Below are 9,261 nucleotides of genomic sequence, written 5' to 3' on the forward strand. Positions count from 1 at the left end.
ACCTGTCCCGGGGTCCATCGATGTCGGCATCCGAGACCGAACCAGCCCTCGATCCTCGGGTGCTGCCGCCGCCATTCTCAATGAGGTTATCGGGAAGTGAAGCGTTGCGGCTTCACTTCCCGGTTCCCTACTGCGCATGCGAGTCGCGCTGCGCGTTCTTAATGGTCCCCGCTATCTCCTGGGACCTGTGTCTTTCCCAGGAGACAGCAGGGGAGTGCGGGAGGGGGCATGACTCCCGCGGGAGTCTATTCCTGGAAGTAGGTGCAGATACCTGTATTATACAGGTATCTGCACCCCCCTGAAAGGTGCCAATTGTGACACCGGAGGGGGGGAGGAATCCGATGAGTGGAAGTTCCACTTTTGGGTGGAACCTCGCTTTAAGGGGCCGCGGACTCCGGCTCTGTGACTGTCCGGAGTCGCGGGCTGTTTCTTTACAGCGCATGTGCCAATGACATCATCGGCACACTACAAGGTAAACATCTCCTAAACGGCGCACGTTTAGGAGATATTTACAGTACCTATAGGTAAGCCTATAATAAGGCTTACTTATACAGTGGCTTGCGAAAGTATTCGGCCCACTTGAACTTTTCAACCTTTTGCCACATTTCAGGCTTCAAACATAAAGATATAAAATTTTTATTTTTTGTGAAGAATCACCAACAAGTGGGACACAATTGTGAAGTGGAACGAAATATTTTGGATTTTTGAAACTTTTTTAACTAATAAAAAAATGAAAAGTGGGGCGTGCAAAATTATTCGGCCCCCTTGCGTTAATACTTTGTAGAGCCACCTTTTGCTGCGATTACAGCTGCAAGTCGCTTGGGGTATGTCTCTATCAGTTTTGCACATCGAGAGACTGAAATTCTTGCCCATTCTTCCTTGCAAAACAGCTCGAGCTCAGTGAGGTTGGATGGAGAGCGTTTGTGAACAGCAGTTTTCAGCTCTTTCCACAGATTCTCGATTGGATTCAGGTCTGGACTTTGACTTGGCCAGTCTAACACCTGGATATGTTTATTTGTGAACCATTCCTTTGTAGATTTTGCTGTATGTTTGGGATCATTGTCTTGTTGGAAGATAAATCTCCGTCCCAGTTTCAGGTCTTTTGCAGACTCCAACAGGTTTTCATCCAGAATGGTCCTGTATTTGGCTGCATCCATCTTCCCCTCAATTTTAACCATCTTCCCTGTCCCTGCTGAAGAAAAGCAGGCCCAAACCATGATGCTGCCACCACCATGTTTGACAGTGGGGATGGTGTGTTGAGTGTGATGAGCTGTGTTGCTTTTACGCCAAACATATCGTTTTGCATTGTGGCCAAAAAGTTCGATTTTGGTTTCATCGGACCAGAGCACCTTCTTCCACATGTTTGGTGTGTCTCCCAGGTGGCTTGTGGCAAACTTTAGAGGAGACTTTTTATGGATATCTTTGAGAAATGGCTTTCTTCTTGCCACTCTTCCATAAAGGCCAGATTTGTGCAGTGTACGACTGATTGTTGTCCTACGGACAGACTCTCCCACCTCAGCTGTAGTTCTCTGCAGTTCATCCAGAGTGATCATGGGCCTCTTGGCTGCATCTCTGATCAGTCTTCTTGTCTGAGCTGAAAGTTTAGAGGGACAGCCAGGTCTTGGTAGATTTGCAGTGGTCTGATACTCCTTCCATTTCAAAATGATCGCTTGCACAGTGCTCCTTGGGATGTTTAAAGCTTGGGAAATCTTTTTGTATCCAAATCCGGCTTTAAACTTCTCCACAACAGTATTACGGACCTGCCTGGTGTGTTCCTTGGTCTTCATGATGCTCTCTGCGCTTTCAACAGAACCCTGAGACTATCACAGAGCAGGTGCATTTATACAGAGACTTGATTACACACAGGTGGATTCTATTTATCACCATCAGTCATTTAGGACAACATTGGATCATTCAGAGATCCTCGCTGAACTTCTGGAGTGAGTTTGCTGCACTGAAAGTAAAGGGGCCGAATAATTTTGCACGCACCACTTTTCAGTTTTTTAATTGCTAAAAAAGTTTAAAATATCCAATAGATTTCGTTCCACTTCACAATTGTGTCCCACTTGTTGGTGATTCTTCACAAAAAATTTAAATTTTATATCTTTATGTTTGAAGCCTGAAATGTGGCAAAAGGTTGAAAAGTTCAAGGGGGCCGAATACTTTCGCAAGCCACTGTAGGTACAACTTCCGCATTGGGGCTATACAACCACTTTAAAGCTGCTATAGATCAGGTAAGTGAGAGATAAACACATTGGGATGGCTGGGGCAGAAATTACATTAGAAACGGCCTCTATTCATTATTAAGTGAAATTCTGCCCAAAAAGGTAAATTTTAACTCTTTTTCTTGTAGCTCCGCTTTAATTAATTGCGTTCATTATTTTTTTTTTTTTATATCCGTTTCGGTTAAGCTTTTATATCTGTACACATGTGCTTTATTTTAAAGGGTTTTTCCTAATCTTTTTGTGATATAGCAAATACTGTTTTGTAATTTCAGGCTAGTTCCGAATCCTATCGAATTGAATCTGACACATTTGGTGAGCTCAAAGTCCCAAATGACAAGTATTATGGGGCCCAAACTGTTCGATCGACAATGAATTTCAAAATTGGAGGTGTGACTGAACGCATGCCGGTAAGTGCTTAGATCCTAAGTTTTCCCATTTTGAGTGATACAACTACACATATCTATTTGTTTGCAAAAATGTAATTTTACATTTGAAATGCCTATACAACTAGGGTAATGAATTCAAATTCACAGATGTCTGATCAGTAAAAATATCTTCCAGCAGAGGTCCGACTCTGATATTTGTTCTGTGACTCCGATCCTTCACATCACAACCCTCCTTTAACATCCGTGTCCTTGTTCCCCTTTCACAACACGGCCCCCCTTTACGTCATGGAGCCCCCCTTTCCTTCTTCGTGGTCTATCTTTGCATCACGGCCCCCCTTTACCTCATGGAGCCCCCCTTTCCTTCATCATGGTCTATCTTTGCATCACAGTGCTCCCCTTTATATCACAGCCCACCTTAGATCACAACAATGCTCCTCTTTACATTATGGTCCCCCTTTACAATACAACCACCATTTACAACACCGCCCTTTACATCGCAGTATTGCAGTCTGCCCTTTACATCGCGGCCTTCACTTTTAAAGTGGAGTTTCACCCAAAAGTGAAACTTCCGCTTATATGCTCCCCCCCCCCCCGAAAGGAAAGGTGCCAAATTTGGCACGGGGGGGGGGCGAAGGCCTGTTTTTGACAGGTCCCACTTCCGAAGGCGGCGCCGTGGCTCCGTCCCTCGGAAGTTCAGCCCCCCTCCTCCTACGCCGCCAGGCCAATTAGCACAGTGTGCTTCGTGCATGCGCAGTAGGGAACTGTCTGTGAAGCCAAAAGGTTTCACTACAGGTTTCCCTTAGTGGAGGTACAGTATTTGTAGCTGCTGGCTTTGAATTTTTTTTCCCCTAGGCTGGAACACTTCTTTAAATTACAGCTCCCTTTAAATTACAGCCCCCAATTTTACATCACTGCCAACCAATTACTTTTCAGCCCCCCTTTTTAAATAACAACCCTATCACATTACAGCTCCCACCTTTACATCACAGCCCTGCTTTGCATCACATTCCCCCACCCTTTAGATCACAGCACCACTCTTTACAATGCAGCAGCAGCCCCCCCCCCCCCCTTTTACATATCAAGCTATACCCTTTACATTACAGTACTTCCCTTGATATTTCAGTAGCTCTTTAAATTGCAGCCCACCTTGTTTATTTTACAGCCCCCTATAGAGTAGAGCCCCCCCTTTAGACAAGTGTCCTCCTTTTAACAGCACCCAGTCCTACCTTTTATACAACAGGGCAGGGGTCAGGAGGTGCATCAGGTCTGGGAGGAGAGTGGGAGCCAGCGTGGATATAAATCAATGATTTAAAAAAAAAAATATCTTTTTTTTTTTAATCATATTTATTTTAATAAAATGCTTTTGGAGTAAAAATCTATCTAAAGATAGTCTTCTATTTAAGATACATTAATAATGTACTTTATTCAGCATGAAATGGAGCTTTATTAATGTAGCATGAGGCTGTATATTCTGCAATATTTACATTTTTGGTAAACTCATTCAGTGATTCCAAGCTCTGCAAGCTGAGATCATGCACTCACACAATTTCACAGTTAACCATGAGATAAAACAAAGTTCAGGAATATTCCTTTTATACCATTGTTTTGCAAACCTGTGTACACTACCAACTGTATGATTGAATCGGTTCTAAAATGGCCGTTTTACTAACCTGACAGCTTATTATTCTAAATGGGAAACCTTCGTTTTGTTTGCAAATATTAAAGATTCTAACTATCGGCAAGAATAAGTCCTTACATTTAAAGAGCACCTGTCATTTCAGATCCATCATGGCAGCGCCTGTTAGTGGGCATCCACTCACCTGCTGCCACCATGTCCCTCACCTTGTGTCACTGCCACATCACCAGTTGTCCCATTAAAGTGAATGAGACTGTCGGTGAGTCAACAGCGGGTCAGGGGAGGAGCCGCTGCAGGACAGAGGTGACAGTTGCTTTTTAAAAATACGATTTACATCAAGTTGATTTGCACCAAGCCTTTTTACTAGTGATTTAAGTCAAATCCACCCTGGCGGGAGCATTCCAAATTTACCTGATGGCTAGTGGGTGATTGGTTGCTGGGACCGCCCTGTGTCGTAGCGGCCAATCCCTGCTGGTTAACTCGAGGAGTAGGGCTGCTCCCACCCTCTGTCTGGGCCGGCTGGCAATCCTGTGTTCTGCCCTGCTGTGAAGATGACGGTGTCGTAATGACGGTATCATTTTTTCTGTGGGCGATTTGGCATCTGATAAAAGTGATCCCGCAGCGAATCCACCGCTGGGATCACTTTTATCAGATTAGAGGCGACGGGAGAGGTGCTCCCCTTGCCACTTCCCTGTTGCTTTTGGGTGGACCGCAGCCGTTGGTAATCGTTGGCCATCCAATGCGGCCGATGACTAGGCAGGGAGTTAAGTGAAAAAAGGCCCCACTCCGCTCTATGCCCTTGGAGGAAAGGTGCGACCTCTGATGTCACTTCTAGTTCTCGGCCATAAAGAATTTTTTTTTTTTTTTTTTTTTTTTTTTTACGTCAAAGTGTAAAAATAAATTAACTTTCTTTTGCTTTTAAAGGTAAATGAGAGATCTGGGGTCTTTTTAACCTCAGATCTCTCAATAAAGAGGACCTGTCAGGATTTGTTCTATTACAAGGGATGTTTGTATTCCTTGTAATAGGAATAAAGGTGATAAAAAAAAAAGAAAAAAGGGCTGTATAAAAATAAAATAAATTAAGAAAAAATAAAAGTAAATTTAAAGCGCCCTTAAAAAATTTGAAAAGATGTGGAACCCATGGCTAATAAGTATAGGATGTCAAGACTAAGAGAATGGAGGCAGGACTTGGACTAGGGTGGGAGGGGAATAGGGATAAGTAGGCGGGATGAGGGGAAAATGGCTACTTAATGCCTAAATATTTAGTACAAAAACCCAACCGGTGGATAAAATTAATAGATGTAACGGGATTAGGGTGGGCACGGATGGGGAGGTATATGGGTTCTTGTTTAAGTGTTTTATGCTTGCCTGGAATTGAGATTGTTTTAATATGCCTGTTGAAGGTTTGTAAATTAAAAAATGCCAATAAAGATTATTTATAAGAAAAAAAAAATTTAAAGCGCCCCATCCCTTCATGCTCGCGTGCCGAAGAAAACGCATACGCAAGTCGTGCCCGCATATGTAAACTGTGTTCAAACCACACATTTTGGGTTTTGCTGCAATCGTTAGAGCGAGGGCAATAATTCTATCACTAGATCTCCTGTAACTCTAAACAGGTAGCCTGTGAAAAGTTTTAAAGCATCCCTATGGAGCTTTTTAAGTATCGTAGTTTGTCACCATTCCACAAGCGTCCACAATTTTAAAGTATGGCATGTTGGGTATCTATTTACTTGGCGTAACATAATACAAAAAAAATGGGGTAACTATTAAATTGCGCTTGAAAGACCGCTACGCAAATACAGTGTGACGTAAAATGTTGGAAGATTGCCATTTTATTCCCTAGGGTCTCTGCTAAAAAAAAAATATATAATATTTGGTGGGTCTAAATAATTTTCTAGCAATAAATAGGAACACATGATATGTCTCCTCTCACCTGACAGAACAGGGATTTGTGTTCTTACACACACAAATCCCCGTGCACGAGATCACCGGTCACGTGCAGCGGGGGCGCTTGCGCCCTCTGGTGGATCTTAAAGGGAACCCTGTATATGTACGGGATTTCGTGCAGGGGTGCCATTGTGCCACAGTAAATGTGTGTGAGCCAGTCTGGAACCGGTTAATGCAGCCAGCCCAGATAGCTTGGCCATTTCCAGCACTACCCTTTTCTGCACAGTTAATAAAGACAGGTCATTGAAACAACCCAAAGCATGGTTCATTTTATTATTTTTTTTTATCCACAAACAGAAGTACAGGGGCCTTACATATAACATCTTCCTACTGTTCTGCTTTGGGAATAGCAATCCCAACCAAGCTGTAAATCTAATACATGCATAGAAGTTTGCAATCTGTTATATCACATCTAAACCAACAAACTTTTTCTCAAATCCAAGGTGTGCTCTGATTATATGTGTGAAATTTATGATCTAAGGCTCCGTTTACACTTGATTTTGCGTGCGACTTTGATGTGATTTTTGCACTCTCTGGCACTCAAGTCACATCAAAGTAATGTGCAGGAACCTTTTCAAAGTTGCTGCAACTTTAGGGTTGCATAGATTTGAACGAGTTTGATTAAAATCAATGGGCTGCAAATTTTCATGCGGCTTTGGAGCCACATGACAAGTCGCACAAGTGTGAACAAAGCCTTAAAAGAGAAGTATGTGTTTTTTTTTTTTTTTTTTGAGATTCATACTTACCTTGATGTTAGCAGAGGGCGGACTTCAGACCAGGCGTGCAAAACGAATTACACTCCTGTGACCCATAGGAGAAGTACAGCCAAAGAAGCTCAGGTTGGACTTCTTCTTTAAATAATTAGGCCTGTTTTTCTAGAGTTTTTGTTTATTTAATATGATTATTAAATAAACAAAAACTTTTGTTATATATAAAATGAATGTTCTATATTACTATCTGCTTATCCAAGTTATTGGAGACAGGTATGGCAGGTGTTGATACACTTGCCGTGCTTGTCTCCAATCACTTGATTAGCAGATAGTAATATATATCATGAATTGCAGCCTTTTTTAAGAGGGGGAAATAAAAACCTTTTTGATCATTTTATTTTTCACCTTGAATGTTTTGAATATTTATATCCTTAATAAGTTACATCCTGGGTTTAACAAATATTGGTACCAGAATGAGTCATACTGTGGTGTAGATTTCATCCTAATGGACCTTTTCGGAAAGTGCGACTTTCTTATTTTTATTAGACTGTGTTGTTTACCACTTTTTAGTTGCAGCTCACGTAGGTTTAGTTTTGTTAGCGCAGTATCTTATTTTATACCTTTTCGGAAATGTCTAGGCCTGTGTGGAAGCTATTGGCATGGACGTCTACATTACATGAGGAGTTGTGGAGCAGAATATTGTGTATTTATAGCTATGAGCTAATCCACATCTCATTCTCTCTGATGCAGTGTCGTGGATTTTTTTTTTTTTTTTTTAAGATTTCTACTTTGACATAAACCTTGTAGTCTCTTCATATAACAGCCTTGGTTTTTTACTGTCAAAAAATAAGCTGTCAACTTTTGAGTATCGCCAAAGGCCATTCTGTGCTCCCCAAGCGATGTATTGGTTTTCAGTTTCAAGTTGTTTGCTATGTATAGTGTTCTAAATACATCTATTTGTGTGTTTCTTGCGATAATATTTAAATATACTCCTGAGTCTTTCGATTGATCAGTCTAGCCACCAGTAGGTTGGCTTTAGAGGTGGTGGGCATAGTTTTTATAGGAAGAATGGCACTTAAAACTGAACCCCAGACACCAAAAAATATTCACACTCCTTAATAGCCGCAAAGAATATAAATCTACTTGGTGTGTTACAAATGCCTTTGCAAACCCAGATATTATATTGTAAAGTAGTAGTGACAACATCACTGTACTGTACATAGCCTGTGCAGCGCTGTGGGAGATGTTCAGTGGGCCCTATCTACTTTCAGCTGCCTACAAAGAATGACAGGAGGGGGTGGAGACAAGACCAGTCCCCGTGCAAAAAGAGAGAGCAGCAGTAACTGGGCTTTATTACAGGAAGTTCCTGCACAGAGGTTACACAAAGTTCCGCACTGGATTACTGAACAGATCTGAATGAAATTAAATGTGATAGAGTCCTGCAAGCTACCCGAAAACCAATATATGTGTGTGTATGATATATAAAATGCTAGGTGGAGTGCAAACGATCCAGATTGTAGCAGTGCAAGCAATCAGACCCTTCCACAGTATATATATATATATATATTCAAATGGGATTGCCGCACTTAAAATTTATTTAGAAAAAATCAAATTCCATTCAGTGTCAGAAGCCTAACTGTTTCGGGCTGTACAGATAACACCCTTCTTTAGAGCAAGACACATATAATGATAATGATTTTTACAAGCATCATTATCATTGTATGTGTCTTGCTCTTCTTCTTCTTCTTCTTCTTCTTCTTCTTCTTCTTCTTCTTCTTCTTCTTCTTCTTCTTCTTCTTCTTCTTCTTCTTCTTCTTCTTCTTCTTCTTCTTCTTCTTCTTCTTCTTCTTCTTCTTCTTCTTCTTCTTCTTCTTCTTCTTCTTCTTCTTCTTCTTCTTCTTCTTCTTCTTCTTCTTCTTCTTCTTCTTCTTCTTCTTCTTCTTCTTCTTCTTCTTTCTTCTTCTTCTTCTTCTTCTTCTTCTTCTTCTTCTTCTTCTTCTTCTTCTTCTTCTTCTTCTTCTTCTTCTTCTTCTTCTTCTCTTCTTCTTCTTCTTCTTCTCTTCTTCTTCTTCTTCCTCTTCTCTTCTTCTTCTTCTTCCTCCTCCTCCTCCCTCTCCTCCTCTTCCTCCTCTTCCCTCCTCTTCCTCCTCTTCCCTCCTCTTCCCTCCTCTTCCCTCCTCTTCCCTCCTCTTCCCTCCTCTTCCTCCTCTTCCCTCCTCTTCCTCCTCCTCCCTCCTCCTCCCTCCTCCTCCTCCTCCTCCTCCCTCCTCTCCTTCTTCTTCTTTCTCCTTCTCCTCCTCCTCCTCCTCCTCCTCCTCCTCCTCCTTCTTCTTCTTTCTCCTTCTCCTCCTCCTCCT

General features: G+C 41.9%; 1 long non-coding RNA gene across 1 annotated transcript; it reads left to right on the top strand.

Annotated features, from left to right (window-relative positions):
- The first annotated feature begins 2,428 nt into the window (after nt 1-2,428).
- LOC141121319 (uncharacterized) lies at nt 2,429-5,303 on the top strand. The gene is made up of 2 exons (XR_012240422.1): nt 2,429-2,632; nt 4,393-5,303. It is a non-coding gene; the product is annotated as an uncharacterized lncRNA (long non-coding RNA).
- The last annotated feature ends 3,958 nt before the right edge of the window (nt 5,304-9,261 follow it).

The sequence above is a fragment of the Aquarana catesbeiana genome, unplaced genomic scaffold, assembly GCF_042186555.1.
Source record: "Aquarana catesbeiana isolate 2022-GZ unplaced genomic scaffold, ASM4218655v1 unanchor132, whole genome shotgun sequence".
Classification (NCBI taxonomy): domain Eukaryota; kingdom Metazoa; phylum Chordata; class Amphibia; order Anura; family Ranidae; genus Aquarana; species Aquarana catesbeiana.